This window comes from Caloenas nicobarica, chromosome 12 (genome assembly GCF_036013445.1).
Source record: "Caloenas nicobarica isolate bCalNic1 chromosome 12, bCalNic1.hap1, whole genome shotgun sequence".
In the NCBI taxonomy this organism is placed as follows: Eukaryota; Metazoa; Chordata; class Aves; order Columbiformes; family Columbidae; genus Caloenas; species Caloenas nicobarica.
The window spans coordinates 13,472,503-13,479,638 of record NC_088256.1 but is presented as its reverse complement, the minus strand read 5'-3'; positions in this window follow the sequence as shown (position 1 = coordinate 13,479,638).

The window sequence follows — 7,136 nt, the reverse complement described above, 5'->3', positions numbered from 1 at the left end:
CGCCCCGCCCGCGCGCGTCACTGAGAGAGGGGGCGGGGCCAGCCACGCGCGGGGGCGGGGGCGCGCTCGGCTCGGCGGTGCGGCAGGCGGGGTCCGCGGGTGTCTGTGCGCGGGTGTCTGTGCCCGGGTGTCTGTCCCCGCTGCTGCTGCAGGAGCGTCACTGCTCAGGGACGGCTCCGTGGGTCCCCTCAGCCCCGGTGTCCTGGTGCCGTGGGTGGCTCTGCCGCGGGGTCACCCACGAGAACCGGCTGGGGCACAAAGTGTCATTGCAGCACCGGGGGGCCTCTGGCATCCAGGGGAGGGACAGAGGCGGCTCCACGGGTATCTGAAAAGCTTCCTAAAGGCCGCGGCAGCTCACTCGCTCTGACTGGGAGGCTCTTGCTCGGCTGTGAGCTGTGACGCCGCAGGAGCCGCGGCTCTTGCCGTTCGTGTGCAACAAACACAACCGTGCTGGGCAGCTCTGGCACACGGGCCAGGCCATCTCTTCCCATGCTGGCTCAGGGGGTGTGATGGGGCCGGGGATGTGTTGCAAGCACCATGTCTGTGGCACTGCGTCCAGCATGCACAGCTAGCTCTGCCCTTGTGCCCGCGGGCTGGTTTGGGCAGCTCAGGCTTGCTGCCTGGCTGGAACACATTTTATTGTCTCCCTGAAACAACCATCCTTCCAATTTCTGAACCATTACTTGCTTGAATTCCTGCAGAACAAAAGCCACCTACCTCCCACCTGGGGACGCAGCTGCCCAGGGAGTTGGAAAGTTGGAAAGCCTGAGACTCAACAGAAAAAAAAAAAAAAGAGATCCTCCTAGAGAGATTGTAAGTGAAGGAGGAGCGGGCTTGACCCTCCTATGGGGTTAACAGAAACCAGAGTGGGAGCAGGAGCTCAGGCGGCACAGGCTGGGTGGGAGAAGAGACAATGTTCTGGGGAGCGACAGCAGCAATCTGTTGTGGTGGATGGGACATCCCGCCCGCAAACAGCCCAGCACCTCCTTCCCCCTCGCAGGCAGGCGGGGACATGTCAGGAGCCGTAGCAGCATCGCACGTGTTTCCTGCGCTGCCCTGATAAGGGGAACCGGCTGGAGCAGTGTTTGTGCACCCAAACTGAAGTGGTGGGACAGCGCTTCCCTGGGGGCCAAGGCATGATGTCTTGCACACAGTCACCTCGTGGGGGCCGGTGGCTGCTGCCCACAGCAACTTTGGGCCTTGGGACTGAGCCATCTGAGGTGGCGAGGGCCAGACAAGGCACGGCTGGAGGGATGGGCACCGTGGGGGTGCAGGAGGAGAGAAGCTGGATGTCCAGCCCCGTGCCCAGCCCTTGAGCCCCAGGGACCCCGTAGACAGGATGCTCCAGGTGGATTTTGCTGTCATAACCACCCGGAGAAGGAGACTGCACTCCACAAAGGTTTATTTACACTCTGGCAACTTGAAAACTGCTGCATTTGCTCTCCTGGACAGGCAAAGCTCCGTGGCATTGCTCAGGATCAGGGGTCTACTCTGCTCCCACCACACTCCCAGAGAGCCCCAGCCATCCTGTCCCCAGCAGATCAGAGGGCAGCTCCTGTGGGTGCAGTGTGGTCACCCTTTGGTGACCCAGTAATCAGATGTAGCTGTTAGCGAGACTGTCAGACAGATCCTACACCGACTACTGAGCAGCCAAGAGCACCATTGTCTCTGCGGGGTCTCCATCTCGGCTCTGGGCAGAGCCAGCAGCGAGCAGAGCAGCTTCCCTGGGAAAAGAAGATGTGGTGGCTGGGAGGGGATGGCCAGTGGGGAGGGGTGGCTGGGGGCAAGTGGGTGCCTAACGGCAGTGTTTCACCTTGGAAATCCCATCCGAACACCGATGTCACAGGGCACTGGGGTCTCCTGGATGTCTGGTACGTGGTGGTATCCCATCCCCATGCAGCACGTGTCCCTGGTTTGTCTCTGTGCCCTGGGCAAAAGGTAGCCCCCATGCCCTGGGACCAGGCAGGGTTCTTCTTGTGCCTCCACCCTGGTGCCAGCTGGGGGGTTCTCTGCACACGTGGTCCCAGGGGCGCCCACTGGCCTGGGCATCTGCAGCATGGCCCCATTTTTCCTGGCACACGTGCACCATCACCTGTGGCAGGCGCTCGACTTCCTGCCGCAGTGGGGAAGGAGCTGGGCTGACAAGCAGCTGGAGGGGCTGCAGGGCTGGGGGCTGCTATGCAGGAGGATCAGGCTCAGTTTGGTATGGAGGGTGGCACAGGAGCTGGTGGGCAGAGCCCAGCACTAGCACCTTGGCACCCCACAGCCACTGGGGCTCCCTGCAAGGCATTTTCCTGGCAAGCAGCCCTGTTCAGCTCAGGAGACACAGGCACGAAAAGCCATTCCCCATCTCAAAGGCTTCCCCTCCCTCCTGGCACCACCACAGCCTCCCAGCCGGGCTGAGCCACAGCTCACCAGCCCACATGGGCTTCCAGTGGCCATGCACGGTCAGGGCAAGCAGTACTGAGCAATAACGTGGTCAGCAAAACTACGTCCCCCTGGCAAGCCCCCCCTTGCAGAGCCCCCAAAAATGCTCTGTAAATGAACCCACAATGCCCCTTTGGGCATCTCAGCAAGGCACCATACCTGGCCATCTCCACCAGATGCCAGCGTCCCTCGTCGATAGGAAATGTGTCCCCAGTGCACGGGGACCTGGGGGACTCGGTGTCCTAGGGCTCTCAAGCTGCTGCTCCAGCGTCTCAGTGTGATGTGGCCCTGATGCTGCCAGCCTCGTGGTCCCGGCTGCACAGTGCTCTGCCGAGGCCAACACCGTGTCGCTGCTTTTAGTATGGCGAGAAGCAACGTCTGAATTCCCCTTCCCCCGGTCTGGGACATCTGCGTGCGTGTCACGCAGCTGCACGGGGACAGCCCCGGCTCGGTGGCTGGCCGGGGGCACACTGCAGCTTGCAGAAAGGAAATTTGTAGCTCAGCCCCGTCAAAGCAAGAGTGTGGGGATTTTCAGCAAGGTTTCTCTCTCTGCTGCTGTCTCTCTGTCTTTTCTCATTTTCTGGAAATGAAACAAACTGGGGCTCCAGCCTTTCATGCTACTTGGTGTGTACGGGTGGAGGCAACAGCCTTTCTCCTTTCCTCCCCCCCAGCTGCTGTGGGGACTTTTCAGTGCAAACGGGCTCTCCTCCAGCCTCCCCCACTTTCACACTGCAAAGGAAGGGGCTTTCTGCTCCCTCCTGCCAGCAGCTGAGGTTTCTGCTGGCCAGGTTTAGGGATCAGGAGAGCAGACTGAGCAGCCTGGTGCCAGGCACAGCTGAGAGCAGTGGTGAGCCCCCAGCTGCCCCTCGCACCGTCCCTCCTGCCCAGAAGTGCTGATTTTGGACAGTGAATGGACGCAGCCAGCCTGCAGCCCAGCAAATGGTTGCTCAGGCGACACAGACTTGCTGCTGCCTTGCAGGTGACCATGGGTGAGTCCTGCTGCTCCTTGCAGCAGCTTCCCAAGCTGTAAAAGGTGCGTAACAATTCCTGGATGTGCCACAATCTCCTCATCCAACTCTTGCCCATTTTCTGCCCCTTTGGCCAGGATCCTGGTCCATCTTTCCTAACAATCCTTCCATCTCATGAATCTGCACCCTCTCCTGTCGCTGCCTGGCCAGCAGGCACCCCTGCCAGCCCTGCAGCCTGGGCTGGGCATGTGGGCACAAGCGGAGCACAGTGCAGGGACACTCATGGGCACAAGCTGTCACAGCCTCCTCAGGCTCAGGGCTCTGCCCCAGCAACAGGCACAGCCCGGGCTTTGGGGACAGCGGGGGGAGAGCTTCAAGCTGCGCAGGAGCTTGCTACAGCTCCCTGCATCCAGTTCTCCTTTCTTCCCAGCAATGATCAAAAGAGAAGTTTCCTGGGCCAGTGCTTCTCTTTAACAGACATTCCTTTGGAGCACTGTTAAATTCACATTGTTAAATTTATCCCCTTTTCTGGCTCGCCAGGAGGTCTGTTGGTGCAAGGATGCAGTGGAGCAGCAGTGAGCACTGGGGGACGGGTAAGGCAAGGCATCACCGTGTCCCTTCCCTGCAGCCTGAAGCACAGCATCTGTGGAAAGGAGATGCTTCTTGAGGGGTGCAGGGGGAGCTTTGCTGAATGTGAGCAGCTCTGTGGGCTTGGCGCTTATTCCAGGAGTTTTTGCAGCAGCTGGGGTGTCTCAGGACGTGAGCTAAGCATAGTGCACAACAGACACCAAAAACCAGGCATCCCTTGGGAACGTGACCCCATCTCCAGGCTGACCCAACAGCAGCAACCCTCAAAGCAAGCCTGGGGGACAGCAACTCCTCTGAGCTTCATTGAATCAGCCAGGGTAATTAGATGACTTATGAAGGATGTGTATGCCTGGAGGCTTCTCTGGTTTTCCCTGGGCTGCTCTGGCACTTGAGGAGCAAAGATCCTTTAGCAACAGCTGTGTAAAGCCAACAGCCGTGGGGATCATCCTCTGGCTGGTGAGACCCCCTGAATGCTTGTCCTCCCCAGCTCCTGCAGGTGCAGCCCCCTGGGCATCCTCTGTCAGGAGTGTGGCTGTTGTGCTTCCGCTGCCTGAATCATCCAAAGACACCTCTGACGCGAGAAATGACAGAGAAAGGAAAAATGCTCCACTGACGCGCTTACTGCAGGGAAAGCCAGGGGAGGAGACCAGACTTATTTTTGGAACCTCCTCATTGGCATTTCTGCTCCGGGGCTAGGGAACCTCAGGGCTGGATTTGCTGGATACTCAGGGGTGTTGGTGCCGTCAGTCCCGCTGTGCTGCTGCTCCCTCAGGGTCCTGCTGCCTGCAGGTTGGCCGGTCTGTGAGCTGCTCAGGGCTGCAGCCCCTCTGCTCCGTCACTGCTGGGGTGCAGCAGCCGAGCAAGGTCTGCCTTCAGGTTCTCCTCCAGCCCGGAGCTTTGGTTCCAAAGAAGGGATTTCGTCCCCCAAGGACAAGTGTGGGCTTTGCTCCTTCTGTGGTTCATCTGCACTAGGACCAAGGTTTGTCTCTCCATCTAGGCTGGTTTTGCAGCAGCCTGGATGGAGACAAAAGCACCAGGAGAGATGCCTTTTATTCACGGGTGGGTTGGTGGGTTGTTTTAATATTTTTTTTCTTCCTAACTGAGACAGTGGGTTCTGAGAAAAGCAGCTCCTCCAAAGCACTTCTGCCCTTGCAGAGTGCAGTGGGGCTGGTTGCACGGGATAAACACATCCCCTGTGACTAAACCCCTGCAGCATCCTTCCCTCCAGCTGTGCAGGGAGGCGCTGGAAAGGTGACAGGGATTTCCTGCGGTGTTTGGTGAAATGGGTCAGCATGGCATGGCACGCATCCATGTGGGCTGGGCAGGAGCCAGCTGGCAGCGCGTGCCCGGCAGCACAGGAAGGAAGCGTGGCAAACCCACGCGGCGGGCACTTGCCCAGGGCACGTCTGTGGAAGAACAGGGATGTGTCCTGCCAAACCTCGGGCTGCCGTTCCTTTTTCTGGAGCAGCCGCACACCAAAACTGAGCCCTCCCCAGGGCAGGCAGGGGCCAGGTGAGATACAGGCAGCAGTGGGAGATGCTCCAGCTCCAAAATGCTGGTGCAAGGGGGCATGGCTGGTCCTTCTGCTGCATCACCAGTGCCATGTCTTGGTGCCCTCTGCCCATGTGAGTGCTGGGAAGGGTGAGTGCCCCGTGGGTGGCTGCTGCTTCTGAGACGCTCTGCATTCCTGAGAAGCTTCCATGAGTCACTTGCTCTCTCACATACACACAAAAAAAGTCCCAGGAGAGATTAGACATGGCTCACTTTGTTCTGAGTCATTTTTATCTGCCCCAGCCCTGCACTGAGCCAAGAACTGCACAATTCGGGGAAACAACCAGCACTTTCTGCATGCACGTGGATCCTTGGCCCTGGCCAAGCAGGTTTCTCTGGGACTCTTGGTAGGAGCCTGTCCTGGTGTCCACATCACATTTGCGCGGGAGAAGAGTGCCCTGGTGCTGTCTCATGTAGAGGTTTGGGGATGGGCAGATGCGCTCATGCTGTGCCTTGCTCCAGGCAGGATGGGGATGCCGATGCCTCTCCACGGCTCTCTCAAAGGCCCAGCTATCTGCTACTGCCTGGCCCAGCCCTGCCCAGCTGGGCACAGGCGATGCTGGTGATTTGCAGTGGCACCCGCATGAGTTTGCAGAGCCCTTGGAAGCGCCAGGGCTGTTAATGCCAACCCCCTTGCTGGGGCCATGCGTGCTCTGGGGCGTGTGGACTCTGGTTTAGCAGGCTGTGCCGGGGGGACAGCCGGACTCCCCGTGGATGCCCCGCTGTCCTTGGCGCATTTCCTCTGCTCTGACTCCCGCGTGTCTGCACAAAGCTACCCACTGCATGCAGCAAGCACCAGGATCTGGCCTTCCTCCAGTTTTACACCTGGATTCTCCTTCCCACAGCCTTGAGTATCTTTATAATATAATTTTCTTTCTGCTCCCTCAGGTTAGATCCCATCTCTCCAATTTACTCTTATGTCTCTAGGTTGGGAACATGGAGCTGCCTCCTGGTAGCTGAAAATGGTTAAATCCAGCAATTCAGGACCTGCCGGTGTCATAATCATTAATTTCTGATTGTGTCCAGGCTCCTGCCACTACAGCCTCCAAGGGAAGCTTTGTCTGACTCGCCTCCATGATCCATGGATGTTGTCATTCCACAGCACCTGGAGCATCCCTGCCAGGGTTAGAGGCAAGAAATCCCCATGTTGTCCCATCCCATGCAGATCTCCAGCACCCAGAGCTGGAGCACCCCTCCTGACAGCCAGCCCCAACTCTCCCTGTGTGTCCATCCCACGCTGCCACCCCCCAACTGCCCTCTTCACAGTCACGTTGTCTCCTTGGCGACGTTTTCCCTATGTGCTCGTTTCTGGAATAAACACCTTTTCCAGGCTTTCCGGGTGAGCACAGTCGTACAGTAGCGGAAGATTCCCAGACGGGACGACTGGAATAAAGTCACGTCCATGCTGCAGGGGACACCGGTGCCAGAAGCACAGCCCAGATCTCCCACGTCTCTCCCAGCCCTCTGGCCAACCCTTTCCCCTCCAGCACTGAATAATATCCTTGTACTTCACACGCCTGGGCAGGTGGTGCAGAGTACCCAGGGCATCCCCAAGTGCAAACACACCACTTGTTTTTCCCCCAAATACTTGCTGGAAAACAT